At 39.4% G+C, this 12,859-nt stretch overlaps 1 long non-coding RNA gene across 2 annotated transcripts in view; it reads left to right on the top strand.

The window, feature by feature from the left end:
• The first annotated feature begins 3,669 nt into the window (after window positions 1-3,669).
• Window positions 3,670-12,859, top strand: part of LOC128907916 (uncharacterized) — a 30,605-nt gene continuing 21,415 nt past the window's right edge. The window contains exon 1 of one of the 2 annotated variants that reach the window (XR_008465788.1): window positions 3,670-3,731. This is a non-coding gene — a long non-coding RNA (uncharacterized LOC128907916). Of the gene's footprint in view, window positions 3,732-6,927; window positions 7,039-12,859 lie in introns of those variants that run through there. The other variant, XR_008465787.1, reaches the window with a different exon arrangement.

Genomic DNA, 12,859 nt, shown 5'->3' with positions numbered 1-12,859 from the left:
TTTTCCTCCCACTGCATCTGTGTGGTGTCAATTGCATCAACACAGCAAGGGAAAACTGGATATCCAGCAGGGAGTATCAAAAGAGTCGGTACACAGGCTATAAAAAATGAGAAAATACTTAATAATCTTAGCAATTTTCAGAATTTTATACACCGTAAGATATAATTTTTGTGATAGATGGGTGATTTTTCTAAGCTGAACATAAATTTTTAGTAGCCTCCCTACTTTCCAAGTTTTCACTTCCAGAGTGATGCATTTAATGGCAGAGATGATCTTAAACTCCTATGCTTGATATATCTCACGACATGTCTAAAATTTTCATGCATAAGAACCTTTATATGGGAAGAGTTTGCGTACTTATTCCATTTGCCTTAAGCCAACAAATAAACCTAAAATCCAGATAATCCACATTTCAGTAGTAAAATAATGAATGAATGGGCTGAATTATTCATAGTCATTCCCCCTTTTGAAACAAAACGAATTTGAGGAGGACATAACTGTTCTCAAGAAGGCAATCAGTAAAAGAATAGACCTGTCAAACAAATACTTCATTTTGAATTATTCACTGTGCTCTTACATTAAATTAACAGACAAACACAGTTGTCCTTGCTCATGTCCAGTTATAGGAAACCTTTATGCGTTCCCTATCATGTCTCCTTATTCAGTTAAATACTGCAGAAAGATCTGTATTGTGAGGAAGCTGGAGCCATCGGTGTTTATTAATTCATGACTGGTGCTCAAAACACTGACCACAGAAATAAAGCCATGAATTTGAGAAGGAACTGCCCCTGTATTATAGCTGGCCCTTACTGATTGTTTGGTTCTTGGCACCATGTTTCTGTTCTCTGTCTGCTGACTGATGTTTTTTTTAAAAGAGAGAAAGTAGCATTTAGAAATGGAACAGCCCAGCTGTCTGATTGCTTTTTGGATAATCCCTTTGATACTTTGTCACTGAACAAAACAGTCAGGTGTGTGAGCTGTGAATAAAGACATTTCATTTGACACATTGCCATGTTTGGGATTTTTGGATCCCTGGAATTTGCTTTTCCTTTGTCAATGGATCCTTACTTCTGTCATTTGGGTTGTCGTCCACTGCAAATAAATTCCATTTCATCCCCAAAAAAATTTAACCAGCAGATCTAATCTGAACAGTCACAGTTTGAACTTGGGACCATTTGCTTCTGAATTGCTACAGAAATGACACACACTCATTCTGAATTGAGAAAAAAATATTTAAAAGCTTGAAAAATATTAAGCCTCAGGCTACTTGTCCTTTATGTATCCGGTAATAAAAGGAAAAGACTTTAGGGGATGGTTCTTTCAGCTTTTGCTGCAGACTGACAGTTAAAAAGGAAATAAACTAGAAATAGAGTAGAAATATCTCGAACTGGGCTTGTGATATGTTTCAAAAAAGTACCATATTTAGGCCAGTTATGATGAAAGTTTACAGTTATCAGGTCACAGTTCAGCTCAGCAATAAATATGACCTCTCTTTTTTATTCAGCGTGCATAGTCTTTTTGTAAAGGTATTATTGCTATTATTATTATTATTATTATTATTGAGATCTTTGTGCACCTTTAAAACTGCCGAAGCTCTCTTCTTCACATTTCATTTGGCAAATAGTTATGATTCCACCTTGCTTGTATCCTGGATAAGCAACTGAATGAGCCGTATAAGAGCCATATTGGATGGCACAGGCAGCGTTTAATCAGTTATAACACGTAATGCATTGCAACATACTTTATCAGGTGTGTTTCAAAGCATCTTGTTTGACATTGGCCGTAACACTGCAAAACAGAAGTCAGTCTGGACTCAGTGCTGTCTTGGGAAAACTTTACAATATCTTGGTCTCAGTCAGCTGTTAGTCAGCTGCAAAACACAGGCACTGAATCCGAAGGTCCATGTGAGGAACAACCAGTGTGGAAATTACGGTTCCTTAATCTTAACGAATTGTCATGAAACCAAACTGAAATCTTTATCACAAACGCTTAGGGAAGTCAAAGCCTTTTCCATTTCAGATTGCATTAGATCGAAACTCGAATATTTTAACACAAAATCTCTCCCTGCCAGGGCCCTGAGAGCACTTGCAGGGCTGATGTGGCTCTGCTTGTCCTCAGCCCTGTTTGCATTTCATGGATTAACCTTCTCCTCAGGGTGGTGCTTTGCTTTTGCCAGAAGACCACCGGCAAGTCAGCAGGTGCTGCTGCTGCCTTCACCCTGCCCTGCTTGCCCTGCTCCTCTGCCTTGGGACTGTGCCCTGTCGGTGAGGGCTTGGCCCTGCCTGCGCGGGGGCTGTTGCTGGTCTCCCTTCCCTTGGTGATCCACCCACTCTTGGTGCTCCCTGACAATCCTTTCTGAGCTACGCTTGTCTCCTTGCTTACGAAGGAAATCTCTTGTAATCATTTTATCACTTTTAAACTTCTTTCACTTTTTTTTTTCCTTTTTTTTTTTTTTCTGGGAAGCAGACTTTAAGTGCAATTCTTGACAGAGCTATGAAGAAGGTCAGGAGGGCTTGCGGAAGAGAGGCAGGTTGGTATAAGTTGGCCTGGGATTTTGTAGAGGATAATGGCTGAACTGTAGAGGAGGCAGGAGGATATAGAAGTGTGAGAACAGTCTGCTTCATGCTACATGGGAGCTGTTCTGTATCCTCACCAACATTGTCTTTCAGGTGCTTCTGCAGACTGGCAGAGTAGAAGTGGTGACTATTTGAACCTGAGCTGGAGGCTCGTCAGTCCCATATTTGTGAAGGGTGAGGAGAACAGGCTGGGCTGACAAAAGCTGGTTACAGACAAGACAGACAGGCAGGTACACCTTGTCAGAAATGTTCTGTCATTGTTTGCTGTCACCTCATGCCCAAGCAGACTTTGATCATGTTGATCTGGCAGTGACAGAGCTGGGACCCAACACCCCATCCCTAAGAGTTGGGAGATGGATTAGTCAGCTACGCTGACCTGTCCAGGCTGATCTCTACCTGATACTATGAGTGTGCTCATGGGGGATCACTTCATTAGTGAGGGGTTCCTCTTTGCTGTGATCAGCATTTCTTCTGTAATGTGTGTGGGTGTTGTTACGGCAACAGGGAGACCCAGGAAATGGGGTTATATGTGGCTGGGGATTTCAGAATGTCATCTTAGATAGCTACTGCTGCTGAGCTGTAACATGGTCGTGATGATGGTGGTGTGGTATATTTATGCACAGCTCAAGCGCTGGCAAATTCCTCAGGACAGGGACTGTATTTTAAATTTTTCCACTGGCTCTTTAGGGAAGGGATCAGTGTCTCTTCAAGTTAATCATTATGGATAGCTGAGGAATTTAATGTCCATGATGTACCAAAGTGTCCTATTACAGGTAAGCTCAGACCCAGCTGTTACACTAAACTCAGAGTCTTCATAAAGGAAAACATCTAACAGGGTTAATGAGACTTTTTCCTATTTAGAGAACAAGACGTTGAGTTAAATGTGCAACCACCAGCAAACAAAAAAACCCCAGACTTTCTGGCTAGGTTCATTGAATTACACTAAAAGGTATTAGGACTTGGGTCCAGGCAGTGGAAGAAAATATCCCACACAGAGACATTGTAGAAAAAAACCCCTTTGGATTCTGAGTTCAGCCAATTTGTACTCTCTCAAGTAACTTCTGGGGACAGTGTTGGGACTTAGCAGAGACCACGGACTGTTCCTGGTAGGAAGCTACAGAACAGAAGGGGCCAGACTATGCCGTTGACTTCAGGGTAAGGGAATGATAGCCCTGGCATTGTTCGATTTAATGGTATAGATATAGCCTCGGGATAACAATCTATAAATCAAAATGTTTAAAGAAACTCAAGTATGTTTAGAAAATAAACAGTTATCTCATGGACAGGTTTGAACAGACTGTTGTGAACTTTCTCAGTCTTTCAGGTTTGGCAAGACGAAAATAGGGTATAAATAGGTTTTTTTGTGGTATTTTGTCATTTTGTCTCCTGGAATTTATGCAGAAAAATACATCTGAATAGCTTGCTGGGAGTGTCTGACCTTAAAAGGAAGGGGTAGAAACCATTTGCAAACTGTAGGAAGTCTTGCTCTGATTCTCAGTTGAATGGACTCGGTTACTCCTCTAACAGGTCTATTGCACCTCATCTTCATACTCGTAATGCTTATAACACCATACTATCCCGAAATACTTTAAAAGTAAACATCCAAACTCTAATAGAAATTTAGTGGTTTTTAATTTTTATTTTTATTCAATCTCTAGTAATCAGGTTTTAGAATGGGTGTAATGGCCATGGCAGTTCTCACTGCATTGGGATAGCGCCTGTTAATAAGTGATGGGTATTGCATAGTAACAGCAACAATATTTTGTTTAACCATAGGAAGTATTTTTGCCTTCACAATTTAGGCTTTGAGTCACTGTCAGATCTGCTTCCAGTTACCAGATTGTCTGTTTCTCCTGGCAAAGACAGTTTGGTTAGAAAATTAAAAGAATACCACATAGGGGTTTTGAAAAACCTTACATCAAATGGCACAAATTACTTTAGCCTGCTGTCCCAATGCAAGTGCCTGGATGTTAAACTACAGTGCTAAAAATATATTTTTGGGGGTGAAATGTCTGGAATTTACCTAATTTTACAATCATACAGCTAAGCTTTATCCATTATAAATTAGAATTAGCAAATGTAAGCTTGTGGAATGCTTTTCCTTCCTCTCACTGAACAACAAACATCAGGGACCATCCTGTTTAATAATTGGAGACGGGACAAAATGACCAAAGCACAACACCAAAGCTTCCCAAATAATGTAATAATATTCCCTGCCGTCGCTTTCATTCAGAAGCATTATCAGGGGAGACTGATGTTATCATGCAGTGCTCCGTCTTCAACAGAGCAGGCTGCTCAGTTGAGGGTGGTGCACTGCCTGTTGGCACCAGTCCTATCTGCAGATTGTACTGAAGTATTACAAAGGAGGGCAGCTATAATGCACTTGTTACCGAATCCCTGAGCAGCCTTCAGTGCATCAATCTCTGATGGGAGTTTTGGACGGAATATATCTCTTTAAGGCAGCCACATTCCTAGTTGAACGCCTGCAAACAAGATTCCTTGTCAGCCTGCTCTGGTGCTTGCAGTGGTGGTTCCTGCTGCTCTGCCCCCTTCTCTCGAAGGACACGTGAAGGGGATCTTAGTGAGCCACTACGTCTCTTCTCGGGCAGCCCACTAGAAGAGCGTGTTCCCACGAGTTGTGGTGTCTTTTGTTTCTGAAAGTGGCTCAAGTGTGGTAGAAAGCATGTGGTAACCCAACATTACAGTGCGGTGAGAATGGTGTGCTTCAAGTTAGCCTCTGAACACATTTCATGACTGAATTTAGTAAGTATGTATATACGATAAAAGTAATTGCAGCCTGCCATGCATTAAGCAGTTAGTTGCTTTTCAGGTTCTTCAAATAACGTGTATTTTCTAAGCAGTTTACCATGTGCTCAGCGTGGCTTTACAGCAGCCAAAATTGCCGTATGTCTGATATAACTGCACAAAAGCAAGGAAACGGAAAGCTTGCACAACCGGACAGTTCTAGTCCTCTGCTGGCTGTGGCCCACTTTAATTTAGCGCTGACTCACAGGCCAGCAATAGTACAGAAAGGGATGGTATTTTAGATTTGGGAAGATAACAAGGTCTCCCCTTCTTGTCTGAATAGCAAAACCCTGTAATACAAGTAACAGCAAAGCGCACTATGTTGAGCCACCTACCCCTATTTCTCTGAACAGAGTATGAAATGTTGGATGTAAAATGGATCATACTATAATTAATAGTCTTATCCATCATCCACTTAAGAGACTTCATTCTCCATATTGCATTTCCAGGTGCCTTCTTTAGCACATTGTAAAACAGTTCCTATATGAGGATCTTGGTACTTCTCTCGGGAAACAACTGCAAATTCAGCAGGTGAAGCTTGTTGTGTGTAACGCAGTATGAAGGAGAGTGAAGAAGTGCTCCGAGCACTTGAAGCTCAGAGGCATGGGTAGGTAGGGATAAGTTCCACCTCTGCCTGCCCCAAAGACTGTTAAGCTTCCATGTATCTTGAAAGTAGTCCATTCCACTTACTTTAGAAACACTTGGCTGTTTATTTTATGGAAAAGTTGCTTACTTAAAATCTATTAGTCACAGTCACACTATTACTACTGAATTCACAGAAAACATACCTATGTTGTGGGGTCATCAGAGATGCCAGTATATCAGACATCCTACTAAACAGGTCTATTTTAAGATTTTGAAAAACAAGAAATAAAATTTTATTGTGAGCAATTGAACCCTGAAATTGTGACGGGGAATAAGGCTGTCACCTCCACTAAAGTCTGCTTTCTTCTACTGCTTTGGATGATGTGGGACCTGTGCATATTTTTAACAAATACCATATGCACCTCACTTTCCCTAATTGTTACTGTCTTGCCTGACTGCAAACAGAAACCCACATGAAAGAAAATCACGACAGAGTCTGAGGAAAATGTCCAAGGTCCTTGTGGGAACTAATAGGAAAGCTCTGAATTGGAAACCGCCTCTCCCAGACACCAAATTGGTGGGCAAGTCTACCCTTTCTAGGCCCAAGCAGGACACTAAAACTTTTCAGATGCTGATTCAAGGGAAGAAGGGAGGTTAAGGGGGCTGTCAGCAGCTGCGCAGGGGGGAGATGATGACTGACTCTGAGGGGCTCATAAGCAAACTGAAACAAAACAAACTGTCTCACCTACCCCCGCCTACCCTAGAGATAGAAGCAGCAGGATAAAGTTGAATTTACTGAGGCTCAGATGGAAAGATGAAAGCTAAGGTAAGGGTCTTTTGTTTGTTTAAGCCCTTTTCTCTGTGTTTGAGTGAATAATGCTTTGTTTTGGAGCAACTGGCTTGAGGTCACTTCAATTCATCTGCTGTCATAGGCTCTTGGAAGAAAAGGCATATTGATGACAAACGCAGTTGGGTCTGTCAGTGGAACATGAGTAGTAAATGAGATATTGCCGCCAGGATTTCCAGTCTGAGAGTGGTGGGACCATATGGCTCTATCCACAGAAAGCTCAAGGTAAGAAACATCTTCTCGGGAAAGTGTGCCGGAGGGGTACAAAAAGGCACTTGAATATAGTTTATCTGTAGTTACAACTAATCTTACAATTCTTTCAGTCTAAGAAAGCAGAATCATTCTCTACTGGAAATCCTTTCCTCTAATTTAAGCAATCTAAAAAAGAACAAACATTTACTTAAAAATGGGTAAAATGCTAGCATCTTTGGCTTCCTGCCAACAGTTGATGTACGCAACAAATGATCCAGAACTAGCATATCTCAGTTCAGTTCTTAAAAAGGAATATTTGGGAGATATGTTACTGTATGGGGTTAAGTTTTGTTCTGAATAGCTGGATTTCTGCTCACATGGTTTAAAAATATTTGAAGGAATTTAATTTGCCATGGCCCTAAAAGATGAAATTTTTGTATTTATTTAAGGATATTATCTTCCTTGAAATTTTCTTTGAAGCATGACCTGTAAACACCTAGTAGCTAGTATCGATTGCATGTTCACAATTAATGGAATGCTCCTGAAATCAGACACCAGCCCTGCAGGCTGGGGCTGTGTGTATGGCCCAGGAAGGTTTTAAATCACCTTTTTTAACAAAGCAGGATAGATGCCATTATTTGAAATGGCAAGTAGGGGAATCTTTTTTGTGTCAATAAACAGGAAGAACAGGAAGGTATGTTGAGTCCTCATTAACATGTATGAGGCACTAGAAAATCTAGCAGCAAAATTGTTTCAGGTTATTATTAGTTGCCTGCTGGAAGGACAGAGACGGGAGATTGTGGGAAAGAAAAGGTAAACTACTTCACTCCAGTCTTACTTTCATATTTGTAGTTCAAAAGGACATCTATTTTTTACTATTATAGAATGAAAATTTGATATTATTTGTTAACTTTCAGTTACACAGTTTGTTTCACTGAATCTAGAAATAGACTGTTTTCATTTTCTTGATAAATGCACTGTAAGTAAATGTTTAAACTGGAACCTGCAGGGGTAGAAATTCATACTTAATGTTGTTGCAGATTCATCAGTGTGTCTCTTATTCCAGGACTGATATGCCAGATAGTGGATTTTTCTTTCCTTTAAAGGGAGTAAGTGAGGTGTAAAGAACAGGAAAAATATTTTTGCCTTGAAATAAGTTTTAGAGTTCATGATTAATGTTTAATCTGAAAAAAATATTTAACGGCTTCAGAAGGAAAATGATCTAGGGTCTGTGTAGAATTAATGTCCTACCAACTTAACAGAGAGGAAGGGCCACAGACCTTGAAATACAAACAGTGCTATAGAATGGCAAAAGAAGCAAGTAGTTCTCAGAGTAACAAATCTAAGACTCATTTCTGCAGATCTGTTTTGTGCTCCTCTTTCTTTTGGTTTTAGGTGCCAAATGGTGGGAGCTGCAACAGAGGGGTTTCTTGGTGTCGACGCTTGTTTAAGGGTTTTCTCCTATTTCTGTATATATATTGTCAGATCTCTACTATGGCATGACTTGCTAATGCAACACATCCTTCAGACCCACTCAATTTATGGAAATATATATGTCTTTCTCCACTCCTCTATCAAGTTTGGCTGAATCATCAGCTACTAAATCCAAAAACCTCTGGAGATGGAGGGAATTAAAGACAAACTCACATGCACCTGCATGTAGGTATTTCTAGGGTGATCCCTGGCCTTTACTAAATTAAAAGCCTTGTATTATCCACCTGGCTGTGTATGGGAATAGGACTTGAAGACTCTCTTCCAGATATCTCACTGGTGTTCAGTGTTTCCTCAGAAAAAAAGAATGCCTGGAGGTTTCTCTGGAAACCATCTGTGGCACCTGAGGCAGGTCTGAATTTTCACCTGATGCCAGAGGCCAGACAAAGCCATCTGTTTGAAGATCCTTTCCTGAAGGCTGTGGAGAGGTATTGACCATCATCAGCCTTTGACTTCCTGAGACTCATAGTTCTTTGTCATGGACCAAAAGACATTTTCTTAAATGTAAGTGTGATTTTAGAACACGGATCTAAAGAAAATTAAATGGCAAATAAATAGTTGGAAAAGTAGAGTTTCTCTTCCCCCCTCTCCCTTTTTTTCATTATCAGTTTCTACCGATGATGTATTATGCTATCCTTGCCCTTTTCCATTCTAAAACTACTTTGGAATAGCAAAGAAAGGATCTTCTTGGCACACCTCACACTCAACTCTTCCTTGCTCTGTGGTCCATCTCAGTCATGGCATGACACTGATGAAATAAAATGTTGAAAGAGGACATTTTCCATCCAGCGTTCCTGTGAGATTCTTTTTTTTTTTTTTTCTTTTTTGTCCCTTAACTGCAGTGCTAGAAAGTATCATCTGGGAAGTCACCTGCCTGCTCCCCCCCATATTGCTTATGTCATGACTTGAAATAAGAATCCAAGACAACCCTTTTTATTTCCCTTTCTCACTCGACATTTAATCACAGTCTTTCCCAAAGGATGAGTTCACATCCTGTAGTCAGCGTATTTCTAGACTTCCTGGAGAGGTTACCAGAGATATCTCTGAATGTCTTCTTCCAAACTTGGAGGCTTACCACAAAGGTTTGAGAACTGGCTGTTAATTTGCTAGTTTTGGGCTGTATAGTTTTATTTTGAAACTGTAGAGGTACCGTTCTGCACCAGGATGAGGAGGTGCAGGGTTCTTTCCAGGCCTCAGTAAGAAAGGCACAAAACCAAGTAGAATAAGGTAGAAAGTAGGAAGAGAAATATAGATAGCAAGCCAATCTTATGTTCCTTCAGCTGGTGGGAACACCACTTTTATGCAGCATCGGGTAGACCTCAGGCGGGTAGCCCTCAGGCGGGTAGCCGTGGCATGCTGTGCAGGATTCCAATCTATGGAGAGGTTCAACTTCCCCCTATACGGTGGCTCCTTATATCTGTTGTAGCAAAACTCTGTGTGTTGCCTTGACAGGTAAGAATGTTATCTCTTTCTTAATGCCCACCAGAGCATATCTAGCTACACGTACCTAGGAACTGTATCCAGGAACAGCACGTACCCAGGGTATTACAGCACATTCCCTTACATTGTAGTTTGCATGGGGTTATACTGTGACCGCTCATGTTAGCACACAGGTTTCTGAAGCCTTGAGTAGAAGGGCCAATATAGCAGATGTAGCTTGCTCAAGATCTCTAACTCCCTGAATACATTGTCATCTGCAAGACTCCTAATACAGGTACTTATTTGTATGTTGAAGTGTTGGTTTCCTCAAGTTAATTGAAACTGGTTCAGAGGAAATCTAACCATTCTAAGTGCATTTTAAAAAATGCCATCAACTGCTTTTCTGTTAATGTATTCCTACAAAGATCACTAACTCTGTCATTGCAATATAGTGATACAAATGTAATAATTATGTTATTTGAGAATAGAGGCCCCCATAAATTTATAAAAATAATTGTAGAAAGCTTTGTGATCATCGTACAGGCTGATGATCAAAACTAATTTCCCTAAAAATATCTAGTAGATATTCTGTTTTGGAGGGAATATAATTCTGCATTTTTATTTGCCAGTAGAATGGCATCCTACCAAATAATTGCTGCCAAGGAAGATGCTGATTCCTTCTTCCCAAATAAATAAATGATTGATTTAAAAAAGTAAATGAATCATGATCTTTTTAAAATTATCACATCTGTTTATGGTGTGCTTGCATGTGAGGGCTATGGGAATGAAGAGACGTATGAGGTAAATAAAATAAGAACTGTTTTCTATGGAGTTACTTGCACTGATGAGATCAGAAAGGGTGAATGTTGAACTTTCTACCTTTTTTTCCACTATTTCAATTGTATTTTCAATTGTGTATCTTTGGCAATTTCACTGTTTTGTCTATTTGTGATACCACAAGGTAGAGAAGGGGTGATCCACTAGATCAATTCAGTCCTTGAAGGAATGTAGTTTTCTGGTACTTGCAGGGTGGTTAATTAAAAAAATACATCTTTCTGTAGGCTGGTTAAAGGATATGTTTGTTAACAGGGGCTTGTGGTAGAGGTGGACATCAAAGTGACAGCTTGTTCACAGCAGGAAAACTTGTCTATGAGGACAGATGTTGTTGGAGCGTGGTGCTTGTATCTTAAACTCAGCGGAATGGATGCGTCGCTTCTGCAATGATACGAAAGTGAGGGAGGCCAAACCTTTTCCTTCTTGTGGGGGTGAGGGGAGAGAAAAGGTGGGGTTTTTTTTCTGAATTCTGGAACGTTTATTTTTTCAATAAAGGAACATTTAAAATATTCTGAGCAGCATTCTTCTCTCCTCCTTATCCATTCCCACATACCTGCTACATATATCTGCCCAACTGTGCTAGTAAATATGATAAGGTATTTTAACAGTCAACGGTGAATTACTTACCTGCAGTTTTATTGAAGAGCATAGCTGCAGAAAGTAATCACAGCTTCACATTTTGATGCATAGTGTCATACTTCCTTATAGATTTTGATACATCATTGACTCAGTTTCATATCTCGTTTCTGAGGTTTATAAACTAATTGAGTATTTCTTGGGATGAAGCAGATCATCTTTTAAAAATTTTCTTCTGACAGATTATAAGTTCTAGTATGATACTATCTGTGTGTCTTGATGCAGTTACGATGACTGAGCTGCACTCTGCTAATTTACAAGATCACTGGTTGGACACAGGGTGTTTTGGACACACTAACTCTGCTTGGACACTCTTCTTCTCTCACAAAAAGTGCCACATGAAATAATGTGTCACCTTTTTGCTTTTTGGTATACCAGGTAAAACTTGAACTTTTTTTTTTTTTTTTTAAGTCACTGACATAAAAGGTTTCCACTGATTTAAGAGAGTTCAGTATAGAGTCTTAAGCCTAAAGACACAACTACTGAACTGAATGGAACCGAATCACAAGTTGACTTTTATGCAAAAAAAGAAAAAAACAAAAAACTTAGCCAGTATTTAAAACAAAATCTGGAACAAGTATATGGATAATATTTGCTTGTTGTCCCCATAAAATGGGGGCATTTTTTTTTATGTTATTACAAATTAGCCACTACAAAACAGTGTGACAGTTAGAGGTAGAACTTCTGATATTTTAATCTCTCAAAGTCCACAACTTCTGCAAAATATGAAGGAATTTCAGTTTCTACTGAAATATAGGATGGTCAACACTCTATAAACATAAAAATCATAAAGTAAAATATATGTTTAACATTTGCCCTCATTCCTATGTTGATTAGGTTTTTAAAACCAGAAGGAATAATTAATCTGACCTAGTGTATAACAAGGCCATTTAATGTCACCTGGTAATGACTACATGATTTTCAATAACCTGTCATCCAGAAAAAGCCACTACAGTAGATGTAAAGACTTTAAAGAGATACTTATTTTACCACTGATGAAAAAGAATTGTCTTTGGGTATTCCTGACTGGCAAAGCTTTGGAAAGGTAGAGAAAAATGGGTAATTTCTATTCAGAATGCAAAGTACCTGGGTTTCCTTCTCTTCCCCTGTTAATTTCATGTACGTTGCAGCACATATCAGCAAACACTTTGCCCATTGAAAATATAAAATACTTAAACAAACTTCATAAAAGACCTATGTTAATTTTAGACTGAAATTGCTTTTCTAAACTTCAGTCTGGAATACATATATAAGAATGACTTATTAGCTTTGGTTATCACTGAAGATAGCAATTTAGAACAGAAATGCTGACCTAATCTTAGCTGGAAAAAATATGAATGTCTGCACAGTGATCTGCTTGCAAAGAATTTTTACAGTGAGAAGAGGAATTTTGGGGTATTAAGGTAAAGGAAAAAGATGCTCTTATTTTATTAAAAATAATCAACACACTTTTTGCTCTTGCACTTTTCAGGGA

Source organism: Rissa tridactyla, chromosome 3, assembly GCF_028500815.1.
Source record: "Rissa tridactyla isolate bRisTri1 chromosome 3, bRisTri1.patW.cur.20221130, whole genome shotgun sequence".
NCBI classification, from domain to species: domain Eukaryota; kingdom Metazoa; phylum Chordata; class Aves; order Charadriiformes; family Laridae; genus Rissa; species Rissa tridactyla.
The sequence above is the reverse complement of the archived record's forward strand: the minus strand, read 5'-3'. Positions and strand labels throughout refer to the sequence as shown.